Source organism: Anoplopoma fimbria, chromosome 5 (assembly GCF_027596085.1).
Source record: "Anoplopoma fimbria isolate UVic2021 breed Golden Eagle Sablefish chromosome 5, Afim_UVic_2022, whole genome shotgun sequence".
Taxonomy (NCBI): domain Eukaryota; kingdom Metazoa; phylum Chordata; class Actinopteri; order Perciformes; family Anoplopomatidae; genus Anoplopoma; species Anoplopoma fimbria.
In genome coordinates this window covers 4,874,971-4,898,620 of record NC_072453.1, presented here as the reverse complement: position 1 = coordinate 4,898,620, position 23,650 = coordinate 4,874,971, and the positions used below count along the sequence as shown (strand labels likewise).

At 41.2% G+C, this 23,650-nt stretch overlaps 1 protein-coding gene across 2 annotated transcripts in view; it reads left to right on the top strand.

The window, feature by feature from the left end:
• fam20cb (FAM20C golgi associated secretory pathway kinase b) overlaps nucleotides 1-23,650 on the top strand; it is a 53,055-nt gene that overhangs the window by 13,182 nt on the left and 16,223 nt on the right. The gene's annotated exons all lie outside the window — the stretch shown is intronic.

Here is a 23,650-nt window from a genome sequence, read left to right as displayed (position 1 = left end):
TTTGAGATCAGAGAGGCTTTGAGGGAAGGCCCTAAAAACCCCAGCTGATGCCCAGCCCTGTGCTGCTTAAATAGACAGATTAAAACATCATGGTTGTTCTCTCTGTCACAACAACGGCATTGTAACCTGACGGAAACTGAGTTTGATGACTAAGATCATTCATCATTTTCGTCATCCTACTGCATCCTGTTATGCCTGTGGCCAGGACTGAAATAACCATGAATTTGTGGGATTTCCATAATTCATGCTTCTGTTCCTGTAAACAAACACTTAACGCTGTCAGGTTGGGAGCATCCACTGTGTGGCTAAAAACATGTTGATATTTTTCAATAAGCCCTCAAAATATACAGCATTTAGGCTGTTGGCAGAGAAGATACAGGGACTTCACCTGAAATGATGCATTGCTAGAACAATAACAAAATTATACCAATTGTGCCAAGAGTTGAGTCTTACGGTTCAAGCTACTGAATGCTGTAGCTTTTTGGTTCAGCTACCGTTTTCAAGATGAATATTCAAGGATATTGCTGTTAAATGGAGTGGTTTGCTGGAACAAATATACTCAATATATAAATGACACATACATATTTAACATGTTGAATGTGTTGTACCCTGTTTCTTCAATGCAAGCATGAATGAGTCAACCAATAAGCTCTTTTCTCCATAGCTATTGTAAGTAAAGATGCAGTTTGTTATTAAGAATTAGCTTGTACATCAATGACCATGTCATCTGCGTATATTCAGAATATTACCCCCTAGATGGTAACTAGTACTAAATAAAAAGAGCCTAAAATATAACCTTGAGGGACACCAATATAAACGCTGGGGATGTTTTTCCTTCAATTCTTGTGCAGTGTGTTTGATTCTTGTGTGCCAAATAGTGTTCCCAGCTTTTTCCCATCAGGCTGTGTATGCCCCTGACAACCTTCACCAATCACGGGGTTAGGGAAACTGCTATGTTGCTTGACAGGTGAAACTGAAAAAAAATGTACACCATGGACTCCCTGCTGCTCTTGAGGCTTAACATTTTATTCTCTTGGCTTTCTGATTGACCGTACTGTCCTGCTCAATCATAACTCACATTCTCAAGTTGATGCTACGTTGCCAAAAGGGTCACCAATTACGACCATTTTTGCCAGCAGCTTTGAGAAAATGACTAGAGCTTGGGACAGGACTGGCAGCCCATGGCGGCAGTCAGTGGAGAAAAAAAAATAATGTTGCTCTTTGAAAAGGTACAGTCCCTTTGGGAAGACCACCCCAGCACAAAACATTTTGTACCTTCAAAAGCTTACCTTGAAGCTCAAATAATACTAATACACAAAAAGTGCCTTTTGCTGTCAGACATGTCTACTTACTTTTTGGTGCAATGAAAATGTATGCATGTACAGTAATACCTTCAGGAGCACCAGGAACCTTTGTTACAAGTATTTTATACGTACTGAAATAGACCTGTACCGTACGGTGTGTTTGAGTCCCAGCTGTAACCTTGCACTATACTTTGAACCTTAGTGTCTGGGTAGAGAACACTGACAGGGTTTGATTTTCTTCCTCTCTTTTTGTCTTTCTGTCATTATAGCTTTGTGCTGGTGTGAACTGCGGGAAACTTGATTGTAATATTTACAGTGAAAAAAGTCTTAGAGCACATAAAGCCCATTAGATGATGAGCGCAGATGATCAACGAAGGAAGGCGGGTAGAAGAACTGATGATTGATATAATGACGGTCTTCCGTTCGTTCTCGCTTCCACTTAATTGTATCGCTTGTCAATCAGCCGACTGTTGGCTCAGTCACACACAAATCAATCCCAGTATTCCTAGAAGAGATATCTACTCTTTCCGCTGCTCCTCCCTGCTGAGCGATCTATATCTGGGCCGAGTCGGTTCCATGAATAATTTTTGATTGACACGTCAGGGAGACAAGAGAGGGGAGCAACATAATGTCACCTTGTTTGTGTCAATAACATATTGACAGCAGCACAAATAACAGCCTGGAGGAAAATGTCTGCGTTGATTGTGAAAAATAAGTGGGGAATAGCTACGTGGATGGGTTGATGTTGCATCATCAAGCTGCATCAAACATGGGAGGTGAAAGAATAAGATAGAGGAAGCTTTTTATGAAAATGGGGAGGGCATGTCTCAACAAAACCCCTTATTATCCGTGCTTAAAGCTGCCCAGATTTGTTCTCAAACAAGGAAAAGACTGAGCGACTGATGAATGACAGGACAATTTAGCCATTGTTCCCCATGTGTCAATGAACAAAAGGATGTCAAACAAACTGACTCCTCTGTGGACGAACCTCTGTTTTTTTGCCCCTCACTTTTTGTATACATTCCGTCAGTTTGGCTGTTTGTTTGTCAGCGTGTGTGCATGTGCGCTTGTTTGCTGTGAGATATTGTATTTACAAGGTCTTCTGTGCCTGTGCTTTGACTTTGAGACCGGAAATAAAGGGATGAACCGCCTCAGGACAAGTCATTCAGAGCACAGATGATGAGTGCAGCTCTGTTTGGAAATAGAGGAAATTCAGAGCAGCGCAGTGGCAACACCGGCTGGGGGGAGAAGAAAGTACCATGTTAACCCCCAAAGTGCTGGCCCACGTATCGGAAAACAGTGTAACGCACACTTTTGCAGTTGGCTTGAGGCATGAGGTAAAGCATTAAACACAAGAATAATTGGATATATATACTATATATATATAGTAATTAAACCCTCTACGCTTGTGGCATTCAATAGTTCCATGAAAACCACTGTGAATGTGTTTGCATGCATTTCATGCTTTTAATTCACGTAAAGAATACATCTGATATAAGCAGTTTATATACATTCTCAAATTACAATCAGAATTTGTGTGCACAAATAAATGTAATATTTTTTCCCAGCTCAGAATATGAATCTACCTAGACTGTAAATGCAATTAGGCGTGCACATGCTCAGAATCTTAAACGGTGCACTCGGGTATAATGAATAATAGCGGAACGTTATAATCGCCTGTAAACACACTGGCTGACCTCAGGATCTAAAATTACAACCACTGTGAGATGTGTTATTTTGCAGCACTTAGGGCTTTGCACTGCTCTCTGCTTAATGATTTGACTGTTTCCACTACGTTATAATTGTTTCACCAGGGTATTATTTGTTCTGAAGAGAAATTGTTGGAGGAACAGAGAAAAATGTGTTCAAAATACTCACACAGTACAGCACACTCACACACACACACACACACACACACACACACACACACACACACACACACACACACACACACACACACACACACACACACACACGCACACACTCAAACAAACACACACATACACTCTAGTTATCACATGTGCTTCCGGAGTGCAGCATATGATCAAATGGGGCCCCGAGGCTCAGTTATTTGACCTCCTACTGTCTTCCCTGCAGAGACTGTAACACACTGCAGGCCATCAGGACCATGTAGAGCACAGCCGCACTATGTTTTTCCCCCGTGTGTGGTTTTTAAGCTTGAGATGGAGGAATAAAAGTGATGAAACAAAAATGGTGAAATCCCACTTCATACTACAGAGCCGCCTTAGATATGTAGTTCTAATTAGTTTCACTGACACTGGATTCCAGGCCTAATACACCTATATAAATCCCTGGTGAATTGGTGAATAGAGAAGAAACGCTGCATAGAGCAGAGCATCATTGTTAGAAGATGCTAAAATAAAGTTAGAAAAATATATTAGAATTTTTGTGAGTTAGACAAAGCTGCCTTTTTTTGACAAATTCACATAGTTTGAAATGAGCTGTAAAATGAATCTGCCTATTTCTATTCACTGAAATTTTGTTAGAAAGTACCACAACTGAAATCATAAATATTGGACTAGGTAGTTCCATAGGGCATGGATGTAAACTGTGTTATTCATTGACCTGGTTCTCATAAATCATTGATTTTATTCAATGTCAAAAACAGGGTTGGGTACCTTCTCTTTAAAGATAGAAAAGTGTTTTGTGGGTTGAATTAATATGTTCCAGTGCATATTGGTCAAATAGTGGCCTACATGGAAAGACTCATATCACTGGCCACAAAAACTATAAAGAACACATTTTTCTGTATGCAGGAAACATATTTTTTACTGGACAAAAATAACTATCTCTAGCTTTCTGTGTTGAATTAATTTAATGTTCTGATGTAAAAGGGGTTGAAGACCTATTTACCAAGCAGCTGTGAAATACCCTGTGATTAAAAAGTAAAGAGTAAACTGGCCCACTCTGATAATAATCTCTTAATATGGGGCTGAAGTTGCCATGGTAATGGACAATAAGCAGCGCAGACCTATTGCCGACCGTACTGTAGAAAAACATGCTGTGAGCATTCAATAACAGATGCTTATCCAAATAATCTACTCTCGAATGTGGGTGGGGGGGGAAAACGGTAGTAATCTGTTAATGTATTATTGGTGTTCTGCCATCTACAGCAATCAGCAATCAGGACTTTTTGTAGAATGTAGATTATTATTAAGTAATGTAACATACAGTGCCAGTTTTAATCAGTGTAGCTGATTAGCACAATCGTTAAATTGACATGTTGGTTGGATGCTAACGTCCACTCCCTTTCTGCCATTTTTTTTTCTCAAAACTTTAAATCAGCACTCGGTCTTCTCAAGACTTCCTCACGCTGAACTGCTAAAGCTGCAATTTAGATTGCAGTGATTGTGTGTGTGTGTGTGTGTGTGTGTGTGTATTTCACTGTTTTATAGTCACTTCTGATGATTTTGGACTTGTAAACAGTCTCTGTATTTATACTGTAGGCTAGTTGTAGGAGAAAGAAAGTGGTCATATTTCTTTGTCTTTTTCATGCTGATCTACATACCTGTATGAATGCCGTGTTTGCGTGCGTGCGTGCATGTTCATGTGCGTGCCTGTCTGATACTGTTGTGGCAAATTTCACGTTTCCCTCGCTCAGGCCTTCCAGGAGCAGAAATGTCTTGACGATATTATCAGTCAGCTGCCCCCTTCAGGTAAATGTTATCAGCTCTAATGCCGTGCTGAAGGAACGATAACGCAGTGTTGCAGCCAGCAGAAATGACAAGCCAGCATCCAATCTGCATATCAAAGCCTCGGCTAAATTCCTCAGCCATCTGTGTGTGCGTGTGCGCCGGAGCTCGTTTGTGTGTGCCAGACGCGCACACACATGCATGCACTTTAAACGCTGTGCTGCCATTTCTCCACAGTCTCTGAGGCAAGTTATTCCTGGCCCCTCACAATCGCGGTTCATCCTTGATAAACTCATTCATCGTTTCTTAGAAATGATTTGAAAAAAAAGACGCTTTATAACTCGCCCAGAAAAACCTGATCCGGCTCTGTGTTTCTGTGGGAACGCAGGCCTTTATACCATCTGTCATCTTGTCTCTTTGCTTTGAATGAGCTGTCACTCAAAGGCAGGCTTTACTCTGTGTCTGGACACAGTACACCTCAACAGCTGATGTGACAATCGCAGCAGACATTGATTCATCTCGCCTGGGCCCGGCCCACTGCGCCGCCATTCTCGTTGAGGACTAGATGCTGAAAGCAGAGGTACAAAGGGTGTTTTCATGACTGGAAGATGAGCCTTTTATGTCATCCCAGAGTCAATAAGCAAAGAGGGAGTTGTACAGTGTCATATGTCTAAATGCTTGTATATCCTTTTAGTATTGAATACTTGAGTTAAGTGGAAACATCGTCCTTTTTTTTAGCTCATGTTACAAACTTAAATGAACCTGATTATTGTTCTATAGCTTAAGATGTGTTTTGGGGGTTAATCTTTGTAAACTTTTGTACATTTTAGCATTTGATTCATTTAGTCTCAGGCTACATGATAACAAGCAAACCAAGTCTTGCCAACAAAAGTCACAACTCACTCGTTCACTGGACAGAGTTTTGGAAACCTGTCATCTCGCAAGGCTTGAGATATTTGGCAGCTGGGTGACTCAAAATAAATCTAAGTTGAGTCCTTTTAACTTTAGCCAAGAATCATGAAGTCATTTACTTTCTGCGCTAAAGAACATTTGAAGGAATAAATGAGCGTGAAGATCAGTCCTGACTGCAGTTTGTTTTGCTCGGCTGCGGATTATCAAATGTCAAATTCCTTCTTCGTGTAGCCTTCAAACCTGGGTTGTTTCCTGTTGTTGGCTGAGATACATTTTCCCGTCTTATAAACAGCACCACACTCCTCTTGGAAGAAGCATTTACACCTTGGTTCGGTTATATGAGCCTAAATGCCAAATAAACTTGTATATGCTCCCAGAGTTTGATGAAAATGCTCCAAACGTGTGAAAGTCGCTTTTCTAATTAATGAAAGAGGGAGAATGAACTTTGATTTAGCAGTAAAAGAGAGGAGAGTTCACAATACCAGAAATTTACTCGTCAATAGCAGTGAAATTACACAAATTGGATACCCAGTTCGATACCACAGTAAAAAACAAAACAATAAATCCTATGCACTTAAACATACAATCCTTTATTACCATTTGCATGCTGTTTTTAATGAATTTATTATTAATCCCTGATGGGATTAATTGCCCCCAGGACAACGGGACACCGTAAGTCTAGAGCCCTGATCCGCAGTGGAAAAACAGCTTTGTCATGTTTTCAGATTTCTTTGCATCGATTTTGTACCAAAGTATACTATCTGGTGCCATCAAAAGGGCATACATACCTTCAAAAAACGTGAACCTGTGCTTTCACTTCTCTTGATTCGAGAGCTGCGATGGCCTCAAGAACCACTTGTGCTCTGCGATTCATCGAAAACACAAAGTATCTGTTCTCCTGCCACGGGGCGAGACAGCTCTAGTTTGAAAGAAGTATCCAGTGTTTTATAGTGCGGCGGAGTCACTACCTTCACTAGCTATTAAAAGCTTCTCTTCTCTTTGCACCGTCCCGGCAGGCAAAAAGTGATCCCTTTTATAAGCTGTAGTTAGTGTCACGGAAAACACCTTGGGGGGGGGGATCATTAGAATGTAATGAAGCAGGAGGTAAAATACCATGTTCACCCGTCGCTCTCCAACATTCCTGATTGTCAGGTTTAATTATAGCACCACAAGGTCTTGGGGGCAAACCGTTTTTTACTGCGTTTATCTCGTTTCTTCAACTCACCCTCCACCTCTACCTTTCAGCAGATGGACACTTGGTCTAATTAGGCTTTTTCACCCCCCCTCCTGGTATTATGAGGGCATGTTATGATACGTCATTAGCAAGCAGCAAAGCGACGACTAAGGTTACGGTGGAAAAAGAGGTTGCGTGAACCACAGCTGTCAGCGCTCTGGCTATGGTATGGATGCGGATTAAACAACATCTGTTCCACACTGCTGCATACTGTATGAGCCTGATTAAAGTAGAAAGCTCCGGTCTTACAATTCAATATCTGCATATCCCCCCGAAGCCTCACCACTGACGTCCTCTTCAGAGGAAAAGACGGAGATTGGGTAGTCAAAACAAGTGATGCAACCAACCTCAGATGGGAAGATTAAAAAGCCACCCGTAGCGCCCAAGTCCCAACATGAATTGCTGCAATGGAAACAGGATGAAAAAGGTTGCATATACTCCACCAGTCAGTCTAAAACGCTCAAACACCTCTGATTGTCTTAGTGATGAGCATAATTTAAAAACAATGACAGCATGTCATTAGCTTCACTCGCTGGGATGTGCGGCTTAAGTGGCACAGTAATAAACTCAGACTGAGTTGACTATCTTTAATTGGCGCACTATAATATTATCTGTGTGTAACAATTTTGTTTCATTACAGTTTATAGGTGCTTTATTGGCAGGAGATGCAAATGTACTCATTGCTGAAACAAACACAGAAAATAACAGATTATATAATGACTCACATAGGAACCATTATATAATGTGACAGAAATAACCAGACAATGCAGTAATATGACATTATCTTCTCAACATTTACCAAATAGACTCACTACTGAACAACATAAAATCAATTTTATAATGAATGCCTTGTTTTTTTAAATGAGATTATTGCAAAGATATTTTGAATGTGTGCAGACTGAAAGCAGTTTTAGTTCATGTTATTGGCCAATGGGGGTCGATGCAAACACAACATTGGCATATACAGCAAATAGAGCTAACATGTAACAACCAACAGACAAGGAGCAACATTAGTATTCATTTTGAACCACAAACTGCTGCAAAATTCTGCACCTAAAATAGCCCTTTGAAATCTCTTTAGCTAGGCTAACTGGCTGGCCTTTAACATAGGATGGCTAACCTGCAGCCAGACAGCCATCAGCAACTGAGGCTATGTTAAACCTGCAATAACAATCACCTTTAAAGTTGAAGTCAAACTTGTCGGTAAACAGTCCTCTCTGCTCTGTTTTAGTTTCCACCAACTCATGAGGGAATTAAAAGCCTGCTAAATGCTCCACTGTGCTCACTAGCTAGTAATCTATAGGTAATGTACATTGGGTCTTTCAGAGCCTTTTCACTGCAAACAGAGCTTTTTGAAAAGACTGAAAGACTAGAACTGAATTTCCAGGTGTTAATTCTCCGAAGAGTCCTCAAGCATTATAATTTTCTCATCACTTACACCAGTATTGGCATATAAATTATTTTTTAAAAAACGGTTTCAATAAGAATGTCAGTTCCAGCTAAAAGAAGTACAAAAACGACAGTGAGATTATTTGAATATTGGACTTGTTTTGCTTTTATACCATCTCCCCAGTCCAGATTATTAATGTCAGTGGGGTGTGGATAAAGAAAGGATAAAGAAAAGACCATATGGTTGGGCTCACCAAAGGATTATGATTTGTTGTTGTTCGCATAAAAAAAAAGAGAGGGAGAGAGGAAAAGTGACTTCAGCATTGTTAGACACAGCGAGGAGAAAGCAGCTTGGCAAAATGGCACGGATTAGTGTGCTGCGAGAGCTTTTCCTACCAACTGTGATGCTTTGCTGTGTGTTCAGTTAACTCAATGCAGCGTTGGGGTGTGTGGGGGGAGGAGAGTGGGCATCTATGGTGTTTGTCCAGCGCTTATTCAAATATGAGCTTTGGAGTCTCAGTTCTTGTTCAAGCACGAGCGAGCTACAGAGGGGGCGTGGCTGTCTCATCATTCAAAGTAATGATCTGGGGGAAATTATAGCCCGCCGTCTTGAACAGGCCAGGGCTTTCACCTTTAATTCCACATGTCCTCCCCCTAAATGAATAACTCAAGCAGGCAGACCACTTAAACATGCAGGATGCACTACATACAAAACGAAATATACTGTAAGAGTACAACTCATAATTTATTAGTCACTCTGAAGAGGGGCTTTCACATCTGTCACGCTGTGTGAGGAGACATTAAAAGCAGTTTGTTTGAGCTCTCAGCCAATATTCACTGCTTTTTTTCTGCAGTGCAGTAATGGTAGAGCTGCAGATAAGTGCAACGGACTTAAGAAATATTAGATATGCAAATTTACATTGGTCTTTTTTTTTTAACATGTATTTTTTATTCCCTGAAATAAATGTGCATGGATCTGTCGTGGTGTGTAGGTCATTAGTAAGTGTTGCTAGCTGCAACTGAGGAACTAAGTTTGTGTCTCGATGGCCAATTTATTTGGCTCATTCTCTTTACTTGCAGTTTCTTTGCTAAAGTAGAAGATACACGAAATTGCGTGCCACTAATCTGTTTCCCTGAACTTTCTGTTTGGAGACTTGAAAAAATTACTCACAATTTCTCAAGTCATGTCTTAAAAAAAAACATCAAAGAAACAAAAGCTGTCAGCATGATCACACTCCTTTCCTCTTCCTTTGCATCTAATCCTCATTCTTTTTCTTGCTTTTCACTCTTTTAATTCCTTATTCATCTCTTTGCTTCTTTTCTAACCCTCCTAAGGCCAGTTCCTGTTTTTCTCTGTCCCTCTTCTCTCCCTGTCACTCCTTTTCACCATCACTCCTTCTTCCTCCAGCCTCAGCCGCACAGTCTCTGGTCATGGGAGAATAGAAAAGCGAGAGGAGAGCGCTCCGACGATGCTTCCTTCGTCCTCTCATTTTCTCCTGATATGATATGAGTGATTCAGCTGGGAGAAACAGGCTCATTTTACGCTGCCCCCTTTAGTCCTCTCCTGTGAGTTTCCCTCCTCTACTTACTCCCGCGGCCCTCCGTGGAAAATCTGAATCTGTTGTTTATTGTTCCCCCTCTCGCAAACCTTGTTTTTCCCTGCTCATAAAGCCTCCCAGACAGTCCTTATAAATGCTTAACAAGGTCAGTTTTGTATTGTGCTTTCCAGCAGCGTCCATCCGTTCGGCTTCCTCTCGTATTTGTGAGGATATGGTGGTGCAATAAAAACAGGGTTGGTTCCTCTGAGGTTGGAGGAGTAAGAAGCACCGTTCCCTTCGTTTACTGTTCTTTTTAAACAGAAGAACTGACTCATGGCGATAGTGAGGTCTGATAAAGTTTGTTGCTTGTATGTTTTGCCATTAAACCTCCTGGAAACCTTCATAAATCCATCTGATTTGTACTCTCTTACTCTTGTAGTTTATTTCTATCTCCATCCATCTCCATCTCGCTCTGTTTTCCCCTGAATATTTTTGCAGCAGCCTCCCCTTCATCCCTCCGCGCCCTTGCCATACACGTCCCGTGGCTCCAGGGTTTCCCTATGTGTATTTATAGTGTATTTATAGACGCTGAGCTCTGTTTTCTATCTGCTTATCAACAGCCACCATGTACCCCACCCACTAATTTACCAGACACAGCCCTTGGATTTCAGGACACCACAGGCCCTGGCTGCAGTCACTCACAGCTCACCAGACCTCGATGCCGGTCCTCCTCCTTTCTCATTCGCTGCTTTTTTACTTTTAAGTGTTCCCAAATCCCTTGATTTGTGTCCTGCTGAGACATGTTTTTTCTTCACCATCCATCTTTGATTATGTCTTCCTTTTACCATCTCTCTCTCCACTAACCCCACCTCTCGTGTTGGTTTCTCTTCCGTCAGTCGGTGCTCTCACAAAAGCGTTCGTAGCTCTGAGACACTCTGCCCAGAAACGACAGAAGGATACTTGAACGCTGCTCTCCTCCGTTCTTGTCATGTGTGTATTACTTTAGCTGTGAGGCGTGAACTGTGATCCGCGGAGCTCTGTGTGTCATAAATCAGACATGCTAGTCGCTACCGGTGCATGTTGCCAAATCACATCAGTGCACATTTTTGCACAATCTGTGTTTCTGCTTTTGCAATAACGTGTGAGCCAACAGTGGAGACACACAGAAGAGAACAAGTTGGATCCTGTTCCAGTGGCATGCCACAGCCTTTCTTAGCCAGGCAGCAAACTGTATAATTAGACTAATTGTCTGAGCAATAAATTTCAATCCAGACATGAAAGAATTTTTTAGGGGAGTGGGGGTTACGTTGCTAATTACTCACGTTTGCAGCCCATGTTCAGAGAGCCTGGACAAGATATATGTTTCATGCCAGAGACTGGCGCAGTGGTATTTTTCGGGTAATTTGAAGCCAGGGTTGATTAAAGTAAAACTCACAAGTTCAGGCGCAGTTAAATGAAATTGTGCACAGCAGCCACATCAAAAAAAAACAAAAAAAAGAACCTCTGTAGTTTGACTCAGAGACAGAGAGAGGGCGAGAGAGATAGAGACAACGTGGGAGGCAGACAGGATGAAGCTGCCTGGCAGAATGAGCCACTTCAACTGGATTTAATGGGACGTTGCTAACGGATGTATGAATGGTTTATCTTCCCATGTCCAATTCAGCTCCTCTCTGTCTTCATTGTCAGCTATTCTGAATGAGGCGAGGTGCTACAGGTGAATATGGGGGGGGGATCCTTTTATCCCCTCTGAATGACATTCATATATATATATATAGTCGTACCCATAATCGGGTTAGAGAATTTTTCATCAAAATGCATCAGTTATTTTCTTGTGTTTGAAAAAATATATATTTTAATATTAATTGCAGCTGGTGTTGACCATCTGTATATCAGTTACTGTGGCTTTGAATTCTTGAAGAAAACTTTTTTTTCTCGCATGCCTCCACAGTTAACAAAGAATAAAAAAACTGAGTAAATCCTTGATGAATTGAAGTAAATAGGGACCGGGTTTATGAAAAGCAAAACTACTACGGTTTTGGCGAAGATGCATGTGTTTGGGAAGTACTGAATATACGGCTGGATAAGTGAGTCTTGGATCATTATGCATGAGTTGTGAGAAAGTTTGGAAACGACCCCATTTACTTCAATTCACCAGGACTTTGCTCATTTTTTTAATTCTTCATTCACCATGGAGGCATGGGAGAAAACGATGTTTATCTTCAAAAAGCCAAGGAAACACGCTGAGTAATTAATTTACAAATAGTCATTTTGTGGGTGAAGTATTCCTTTAATCCAAACAAATTTAAAGAACTGTTTGAAGATCATTACCACATACTGTTTCTATGCTAAATATGTCTAAAGGCGCAAACTCATCAGCAAACCAAATTGTAAATAAGTAGTTGTGGTTTTACTTGGAGTTACGTGGAGTAACTGTCAACTAGTGAGCGTTAAATAAGAGAAAAAGATAAATGCCACAGAAAAGTTAAGTTCAATTTTATAATAGGAACGAGTCAAGAGAAGGCTTATCTTTGCTGCAGCCATATAGCATCGACTGTTCTCTATCTGAACCTGGGCTTCAAAACGAATAACGGCTATGGTCTAAGATTGGCCTCTGCTTTAAACATTACTGTCTTGAGTTTATGGTAATTAAAAGATACCCCCTTTTGTCTCTAAATTACCACTCTTAACAAATCACTACTCTTACCATCCACAATCTTTGTGTATTTCTTTGTTCTTTCTTTTAAGACCCAAGCTACAGGAAATTAGGAAAATCCATTAGCTGGGAGGTTTCAGCCGTCTTGCCCCTCCAACACTGTACTTCAGTGGAGTGGAAGCGTAGTGCTGCCCTGTGGGCCTGCATGACAAGGGCAGAGGAAATGGCCAGGCATTAATGGCAGCTCTGATTACTCTCCTGTCACTAATGTAGCCAACATGAAAGACAAGAAGAGCAGAGGGATGACTTCAGCCCCAATAGGAGGCAATCTGATGGCATCTACGTGCAGCCGGGGCCATTTGCGGCACCAAGAATGGCTCTGGGGGGCATGCGGGCATTATCCAATCACACACCTCCCATCCTTACATCTGGATAATGGTTGGTTACTAGGGAGGGTACAGGATCTTCGCTCTCATCTCTGTCCTTCCTCCACCCTCTGAAGTCAGAAGGGTTGCTGTTCTGTTGTTAAAGCAGCAGAGATCCGTGGCATGAAGCTGCACGTGGTTGTAGACACAGCTAGAAAATACAACCTGCTCTAAGACTTTCTGTTCAGTCGGGGTATGTTTGATTTTCTGTGTGTAGTGTGTGTATACTCACTTTTGAAAGAGGTTCCACGGCGCACCTGTGTTAATGTGCGTTATGCAAACAAGACAAGACACATGGTATCTATGGAGACTGTAGTGCCTTGTGGAAATAGAATACTTTACTCAATGTAAGGCGTAAAATTGGTGCTTTTTGATTAGATCCTTATCAAATATGAGCATTTCTTTTGACAGAGGATTTAGGGGCCATAGTTCTAAAGTAAATCTTCTGCTTTTGTCCAGGCTAATAATGCAATTAAGTCATAAAAGACTATCTAATTAGCTTGTTTAAACCAAACTGTTAACACAAGCCTATAAGCAAAAAGCAAAAATTTGTCAGATTTTCTTGGTCTTACATTGTGGTAAATTAAATATATTATTTTGCGTTTTGGACTGTTATTTGGACAAAACAGCACATTTCATGACATCACCTTTGGCTCTGGGATAATGTGTTGGCCGTTTTTCCCTCTTTTCACTGTTTTGTAGACCAAAATATTAAGCGAAAGCAGCAAAGCAGCCACTTAAACCATCAATGAAGGGAAAAAAGTGTCTTTTGGATTAGAGTTCTTTCTGTGTTTCAGTCTGCGATGTCATTTATCAACTCAACAACTGTGGTATTTTTGTTCTGCCTGCTGAGGTTAATCTCAGCCAATGAGATTAGCTCTGCCTTCAGAGAAGCTCTGGCTCCTTTAAATGTTTGGATAACCAAATTTCCAATTTGCCATATGCATGTCCCCAAGGGCACCGGTGTGTCATATAAAACCTGATAATGCGCTCAAAGTGCAGACATGTTGTTATCCACCCAGTTCACAAGGGAGTCTATGCCCAGTGGAGCCGTTTGTGTGTCAACCTGATATAAGATCAGCATGGCAGCCTGTACCTGCCAGCACATAACAACATAGAGGTGCATATAATATACTGAGGTGCTTTTTACAACTGAAAGTGTTCAATTTAAAGGAAATTATGACATTTAAATACAAATAGTTTCACTCAAGGCATTTTAGAAAAAAAAAATATGATAGAATATTATGAAATTGCACTAGACTTGATATTTGCGTTAAAATATACCCATCTTATCTGTCGCAAATTATGGCAGCAATGGAGAAGAACACGCTGTCCCATCTTATTGAGATGCTGTGAATTGCCTTATTTGCCCAAATTATTGACGCTGCCAGAGAAATCTTTCTCAGCACGCAGGATTGATGAATGAAAACTCAAGAGCCAAATACAGAGCTGTCTGCCAAACGGCAGCAAGCGAGCAGTTTGTAGAGAGGAAGCTGAACTCGGCAGAGATGTCAGAACCTGCTGTGAGGAGAATTTTCATGGCAAAATTGGATTAAAACATAACATAATATCCCATTTATGTGTCTTAATTTGACATTGTTTATGATGGGATTTCTTTATCAATGTTTTGAATCAAAATGTATTTACATATACGGCCTATAAATTAATTTTAAATGACCTTAAGCCATTTATGACAAAGATAATTCTGAATAGTATAATAATGTGAGACAGGGCCCTGGTGCGGTGTAAACTATTAAACCACAGTGTGTCAGCCTGCTGAGCTGATTGACCCGGTGTGAGGTTCTGTGCTGTGTACAAGCGTTGAACAGCCATGTGCAGCTGTTTGCAGACAGTCAGACTGTTCTGGCCTCGGCCTCTCTCCTGGGAAAACTAACGCACGCACACAAAATGTAAGAGTGGAAGACAGCTGGTAGAGTGTGTGTGTGTGTGTGTGTGTGTGTGTCTGTGTATTTATTTGAAATTTCCCACCTGCTCACTCAGCGTCAAAACTTACGGGAAACATCATTTCCTGCAGTTCTCATCCCTCCCTCTCCTCTTCTCTTGTCTGCTCCCTAGTCACAGATGTGGATGTGACTCCCCTGGTTCTCTCACTCTCTCCCTGGGAGTTCATTTAGTGTCAGCTATGGCCTTATCGCCAGAAGTCTGCATAATGTCTACAACATATGTCCCCGAGACCGCCGCCTCCCCTGAAAATGGAATCCGCTCTCAACAGAAACATCGCTGCCATTCTCTCCTCCTTTCATTCCTCCCTCATAATTATATTAGCGGCGTCCTATTCATGAATGGCCTGATAAGTCGGCGGCACGATGGAGAGGTTCTTCTGGGGGTTTGGGATGGTGCTGGCCTGTATGATGTTTCAGAGAGCCGTGGCTTTGTTCTCAATGGTGTAGCCTCTAGCTGCTGCTGGTACAGAGAGCCGCAGTCTTTCAGCTCAGAGAGAAGCTTGATGGGCTTAGGAGAGGCCCTGTGTCTGTGCTAGGTGTTTCGGACGCCACAAATGTCACGACATAACGTCTTGTGTGTGTGTGTCAATAAAATGCATACACATTAATGAGCAAACCTATAGACATATTTGCAAATGCAATAGCACATCCATACATCTGCACACTCAGTTAATCGCACTGACTCATCTCTGCTGCTTCAGGGAATGTGTGCACGCGCATGGACGTGTTTTAATGTGCATGTGTGACTGGGCCACTCTCTCGCTGGAAGAGAGAGCTGATAATGACTGTGGCCGGCGTCTGCAGTGTGTGCTTTTGCCATTAAGCTGTATGAAACAGAGGGCTATACTCTTGAATATACGGTTTCCAGCATGGAGATATTCTGCCTTGGTTGTCATTAATTCAGCTCACCAACCTGTGTGTGATTACAGTGTGTTAGTGTGCACGGTCAGGGGGCTCCACCTTTCGCTCCTATGATACAATGCGATGATGAACGCACCATGTTCACTAACTACTCCTGCGAGTCTTCAGTGGTTGTAGCAAGGCAGGCCTGTTAGGAGACAGAAAACATGCATTTGAAGTTTGAGGGAGAGACAGATCGGATGAAAGGAGGAGGCAGAGCAGGATCAGTGGAAGAAGAAAGGTCATGACACCACAATACAAAACAAAGCTTCATTAAAACACATCTGTGTCGCAGGCACAGATTATAGAATATGTATTCTAAAGAGAACATTCTGCTCCTCCTCTTTCTGGCTGCTCTCATGAGTGTTGCTGTCGTGTTACCTCTTATGTTTCCTCCTCTCCTCTTTTTCCTGCATTGTGTTGGTCAGGATGGAGGCACGCTAACGCCAGGTCATCTTGGTGATACCTCCTAATAAATCCATTGAACGCTGCAAGAGCAAAGGGGCGTATGAGGAGATTAAGGGAAAACGGAGAAGAGATATGCGACGAGGAAGGAGGGCAGGCATGAATAATGAAAAAGCACCAGGACTCACGCTGTCCCATCAGGCCAAGTGACACCCCGGCATCCTCCTGTGCTGTTTTGGTTACCGGCAGATGAGGTCTGCGTGTGCAGAGGGAGTGACCTGAGAAGTGAGCGGATGGATGTGTGCTACGTGCTTTGAGTGCTAAAGGCAGGAGCTGAGGAGGGCAGAGCAGCTGATAATTAGCAGTAATTGTTGTTCATAGAGGCTAGAAAAAGGTAATGGGTTTGGGTTTCATCTCAGGCAGCTCTCTGTTTATGATGGAGAGTTTCTCCAGTTCTCTGCTGTGTTTGCTTGAAATTATTTATGTTTTATTTAATTTGATCCCAGCACCATAGAAGAAGTTAGTGACAAAGTAAGTATTCAATATTTTTGGACTGCACTTAACCTTTATTTTCATCATCGTCTGTAATCTGGTGGTTATTTTCCAGATTATTGGATTAATATAAAATGTCATCAAAAAACTCTCCCTCACATTTCTCTAGAACTCAAAGTGATGTTATAAAATGTTTTGCGTTGTCTGAACAACAGTCCAAAACCTAAATGTATTCAGTTAACTATATTTTAAGTCAAACAAGTGAAACAAATTCTGACATTTAAGTAGCTGGAACCAACAAAATGGCTAATCGATAAATTGTTTCAGCTCTATGTTTTTTAATCCGTCATATAGCTTTTCATTCATGAAAAAGTAGCCTCTCAGGTACAGTAGATAGGGCAGTATGAGTGGTGGCTGATAGATACAATATTAGAAATGTGAAAATTAAAAATGTAGACCCCCTCTCTACAAACATACTGTGCTCACTCTGCCAAAATATGTTATTTCTCAATTTGATTTCACCCATGCTGTGGCAGTTGGCTGGAAAAAAATGACCTCTAAAATGTTAAGCCACTGTCCTCATCCAGCTATAATAATGTTCAATGCTATGCCCATTGGCTGCTCAACCACTATTACAAAGATGGCTCACCCTCCAGGTGTGACGTACATAGAAAGGGTATAATTATCAGAAAGATTTTAACACATCCTCAAATTAAATTTGATTGCTCAAAAGGCATTACTAAACAAATTACAGAGTTCCTAAGAGCGGCTATGAAAAATGGTTGGCCTCTACCTACACCTTCCTCACTCACGTCATTGGATTAGCAGAGTAAATTTGATTTGACCTCAGTCACATTCTTTGGTAGAAAAATATGTTTCAAAAAGATCCAAACACATCCTGCTACAAAATTCACCAAAATCACATTTAAATAATACTATGTATACGCCCCCAAGTTCAAGATGAGCTCTCTGCAATATGTAAATGTTTCTCTCTTTTTTTTTTAAGAAAAGGGTATTTTGATATATATTTTGCATTCTTTATAACACAGGTAAATTAACAATTAAGTCAAAGACACAGGGTTGGAATTTGAACGTGTCATTTCGATTACACTTGGAGTTTAATCGATTAAAACGCTGCATTTTTAATTGCAATGCTGTGGTGAGACATCTAAGATATTACATTTTCCAGACAGTTGGAGGCAGCGAGATTGTCTATTATTAAAAAGTGCAATGTGAAAAGTACAACATGATAATAGCCAAACTGCCTGAATTGAACTGATATCAAAAAAATCTAAAGCAAGGATTATGATTTTGTGAAGATTTGATAATCGTTATAATAATTATACATTGGATTAACGTAGAGCTTTTCAAAGTTCTCAAAGACGATTAAATAAGTAAACAATCAGTATGTAGTAGTAGTTTGGTAAAGAGTTTCTGCAGCAGTAAGTGACAGTGTGTGTTTCAGAGCTGGAAGAAGTCTGTTTTGGTGATGTGGATGACGTGGGGCAGGAATAAGAGGGTGGGGTCAAGGATGAGTCAGGTTCAAGTCGAGGTGGAGGAGGCAAGCTGGTAGAGAAGAAATGTGAGAATTCAAGACAATTGTCAACGATGAAAGGGTGAGAAAGTTAGTCCATGGGTTTGAGGAGTTTGTTGATGCTGGAGAATAGTATTTTCAGATTATCACAGTCAGACTGGATTACTCCTGAGTAATATGCAGAGTGGGTGGGGTTAAGAGTGATAAGATACTGGTGTTCTTTATGTGCCTCTGCGTGAACAGTATACAGCTGTACAGAAAAGTAGTTTAATCATTTGCGTTGTTATAACAGGCTAGACGGACACAATGGAAGTACACTTAGAAAACACATCTGAGCAAAAGAGCCCTGGTCTTGACACACATGCACTTAATTTACAGATCTGTAAAAGGACGCTTCTTTCTGCACCGTTGACTGCCCTGCGGGGACGTAGAGAGAAAGAAAGAGAATAAAACTGAGAGAAAGAACGGCCATGGTAGAGCTGCCCTGTATGTAGTTACATAGAGGCCAGTCCCAAACGCTTTTGTTGCTGCACACTGGAGAGGAAAGCTCAGTGTAGGTGAGTGAGCTCACAGACAAAGGAGAAAATTACAGAGTAGTGTTGAACAGTGAAGGATGGTTAAAAAAAAAAAAAGTGAGGAAAGCTGTCGGTAAGGTTCCAAATTTAAGAGACTGATTCCTCTCTTTTTAGGATTACACCTTATTGTAAATTTCCCCGCTGCGGGACTAATAAAGGATTATCTTATTTTATCTTTCATCTTAAAATGTCATAATAAGTCTGTTTAAAAAGGAATTATTTAGAAATACATCTTGATAGAATATATCGAGCATCAAATAGCATAAGCATCGTAGTGTAACAGAGATAGAAGCAGTGCATTTTGGTCATCCTGACAGCGGTTTGCCTTTTATTTTCTTTCAGGAATATGATGATGTCCTATATTTCTGACCTTTGACCCCGAGGCGTCCACCTGCATCTCATCATAGCAGACAATAGCAATCATTTTCCTAACCGTACCTACCGAGCCGCACGGTTACAGGGATGAGCTGCTCAATTCCAATTACACTGCAGTGATTGCAACGTCGTCACAAAGCCTGTTCAATGGCGCACGACCGCACAAAACACACACACACACACACACACACACTGAAGAGCGCGAGTGGCCGGCTATTGTTGACGCAAGGAGAATTCCGAGAGGCTACATCAATCTTGTCAAAAATCAACATGCTTGTTAGTCTGTGTTTGTGTGTGTAATGCATGGGCTTGACCGTGACTGTGTTTGTGTGTGTGTTTAGAAATGAGATTCACCTTTTGGTCTGCGCAGGGTTTTACTGGACTGTGGGTCGATAGATCAATGTTGAGTGGAAGGCACACACTCAGCAAAGCCAGAATAGCCCTGGAAAGGCCACCGCAATCAGTCTTAGTCCAGCCTGTCCCCTAATCATCCAGTGGAGATTCTCATTCTGAATGGAGGCTATTTTAAACAAACACACTTGAAGCACTTCCAATAAAGTCAAATATGCCGCAGTTACAGACGTGGATAATTGAATGTGATAAGGCATTCACTGTCTTCTGTCTTAAACCATGATTGTGTATTGCTGCTGTTTGATGCTCTTTTGTTATTTACCACTAAGAAGTATGAATGTTATGGCGGCAGGTTAATTTTATTAATTTATTTAACAATACTCCGAGTCAGAGGGCAGCAGATGTGATCTCAGTGCTTGAGTTAAACCTGAATGAGCACAGCCAAAACCACAGATTGCTAGCTGGCAAGCCTGGATGGCACATAAATAACCCTGATCAAAAAAAAAAATGGCCAGCATTCATCAAGAGAGTGGGGCTTCATAATAACACTGTAGCAGCTTTCTCTCCACCATTAAGGTTAAACTCATACAATCAAATTGTTTCCGCCTCAGAAAATAAAAAGCTTGTTTAACCAAAGGTCTGCATTATAGAAAAGCCTTACTTACTGTTCTTCCTTTCAACTGCAATATGAGTCATCTAATATGTATCCTTACTGCAGCTGTAACTGTAGTATGATTTGATTAAGAAACATTTTCTTGGTAGTTATTGTTTCATATTTCAGAAAAACAGCAGTGAATTACATTAAGATAACTTTGTTACATTCCAGTTTGATTACAGTCTCCTCCACTAAGGTTTTAGCAATGTTAGCAGCATGGCTTTATCACATGCAACATTGGTATATCTGTTGGTCACATCATCACTTTGATCCAGATTTAAATAAATATTTCTAACTAGTGCTAATTAGCCAATTGTTTTGTATTCTCACACACTAAACTAACATGATAAACATATTATACATTATACCTCCTTAACATCAGCCCCGTGTATCATTCTGAACATGTTAGGTTGCTGAATTTAGCCTTCAACTCAAAGTAGCATTGTTCAGCCAATAGACTGTATAAAAGAAGTTGAATAGCCACAGATTCTGAAAAGTGAAGCAAATGCTGAAGTGTCATGAACCTGCATTCTTTCTAATAGCCAGCAGGGACGACTCCTGCGGTTGCAAAAATAATCTGACTGTATAGAAGTCAATGAGAAAATTACCCTACTTCTCACTTAATTTATTAACCTCAGTAAACATTAAAAAAATGTAAAAACACAAGTCTTAATCGCTAGTTTGAAGTGGTCACCAATACAACATGATGTTCACTTGGTGAATTATAGTCCTTTTAGAGTAAAATTGTAGATATAGCAGGATATGCTTTAGAGTGTTGCTACCTCGTGATTGACATGTTGCTACCATGTTAATCGGGAAAGAGGCGTAGCTATGCACATTCCTCCCCAGCTCCACCCTCTTGTCCAAATATGGTCAACTCTTGCCCGGAAATCAAGATGGCGACGGCCGAAATGCCAAACAAAAGGCTTTAAAACGGTAGTCCACTTCTTTTATACAGTCAATGGTACAGCCCAGAGCTGCTAGCTTGAATAAATCTACGTTAAATAGATGCAAGGTATAACAACACTTTTTTCAATCAATCAGAATACTGACATTTTCATTTTCAATACGTGCGGTGGTAACTGTCTCCTCAAAGGAATTGCCGTTTTAATATTTTGCCTTCACTGTAGAAGCCTTGATCTACAAAAATGAAACCACAATAAAAATCTCTGATTTACTCGAACTGTGCACAGCCATAAATACTGTATTATCTAATTTTCTCCCTTCCACACAATTTCCGCTCTGAAAGATGAACCCATGTATCACAATACATATTTCAAAGGCACAATTCAGCTCCCTATACTGTAGGTACATTCACAGTCCATAGTATTGTATAGCATAATGTGATTATTTGGTCAATGTGCATCCCCGCGTGCTGCACTCCTGAGCAGCTCTGATGGTGGCGCCGCTTCATTGACGCCGTTCGTTTGAAAGCTGAATGAATGCTGCAGATTAAGGATCATCTTTTATGCCATACGGGGAAATTCATCATCTCCCCTTCCCACTCACTGAGACACACGCATGTGTAATCCACCTCTGCTTTAGAAATGGAGATTAGAAAAACAGTTCACTCGTATATGGCTTATAGGGGAATCCAATGTTGCATGTTTACAATTTGGTTAAGAGATTCAGTTCAAATCTTTAGAACGTTTTATTGTGCCTTCATGTTTCATTTCTTATATCTTCCATTCATTTTTGCCATTGTGGCATCCATCCATCCGTCCTTCATGTCTCTTTCTGAACAACCCTTCCGTTCCAGCTTCGAAGGTGGAAGGAATAGCATTATGCGTTTTCAATGCTTACTGTGATTTTGTTTCCAGAATCAGTTTTTAATCCAAGACAATGTTATTAACTTCCTGGTTTTCTGCCTGCTTTGATGCATTTAAAACGAAATACAAAAAGTGATTTGGATATTTGCAAGAATATTCTATCACTGAGCAGACAACTCCTGGAAGTGCTTTGCAAGTTTTCTTCTCTGCTGTGCTGAGTTCGCCCAGTCAAACCACGGAAAACATACTCCCCAAAAAATAAATAAAAGCATCAGGCCTGGGAGGTTCCTATCTTTTTCTGAGCAGTACACCCAGATGGAGAAAGAAGCTGACAGCGAGAGGTAGAAGGGCTGATTTGTTGTTGTCTTTTTTTTTTTATTTAAAGAAAGACTTCCAGAGATTGTAAGGAAGATAGAGGAACAGAGATGAGAGGTGGCGCCATACTAGGACGTGTGCTGTTGGGACGAGGCAGCCTGCTGTTATAGAGGCAGCGGTATATCCGTCTTATGTTTAGATGATGGCTTCATCTTAACGGCCTGTTTATCTGCCCCGGATATTTACAGGTCGACATGACAACAGCTCAGGCAGCAGGAGAGGAGGAGGTTAGATGGCGCATTGTAGCTCTTTGGATATAACCGTGAGTGAGTTTGTGTGTGCGTGCCTCTCCATAAAGGATTGATGCAAAGAGAATTACTTATAGACTTAAACTAATGGCCCACATATTTCACCATTCTGTCCCTTGTCTCTTCCCTTCATCTAAAAAGCCTTTCCATAACAATGTAGTTGAACATCTTTTGTTATGGCGCCCCCTTTCCTCCTCCCTCACAGCAAACACTCTTCTGGGTGCCTTGCCACGCTCTACACCTCTAATAGCTGTGTTTTGCTCAGTGATTTTCATTTAAGACCATTCGTTACTGAAGCACATGCCTCTTTGAAGGGCCTCCAGACGGAAAAAAAATAAAGAAATTGGTTGTGTTGTGAGGGCGTCGGCTATCTATGCAGGATGCGTTCATTTACATGGTGCTGCCCCCGAGGACTCGAGGCTAAACTAGAAACAGGATGCAGTTTCATTGCCTAATTCATTATATTGCCATTTTCTCTGTTCATACACATTGTGATGTATGTGAATCATGGTTATGTCGATGAATTGGTGCATACCTATATGCCTGTGTGTGTGTCAATGTGTCAAAGAGAGAGAGAGAGAGAGAGAGAGCGCTTTGCTGGGAGGAAACAGCTGTCTCTCTGTATGTCAGGCCTGGGATCTGAAGGGGTAAGGGACTAAAGGAGGAGGAGGAGAAGGTGGAGGAGGACGATGAAGAGCCCGGGGAGCTATGACAGCCATCACACTTAGAACCTGCGACACGCATAACCCCAACAACACACAAAAACCTGACACGCACACACACACACGCACACACCTGGATCACGGTGTGAAGGTTGTTTAGAGAGCCCTTGGGTGTTTGTGGTGTGCTTGTTAAAAGTCCTTCTTTTTTTCATCATGGCTGCACACACTATGGTTTGA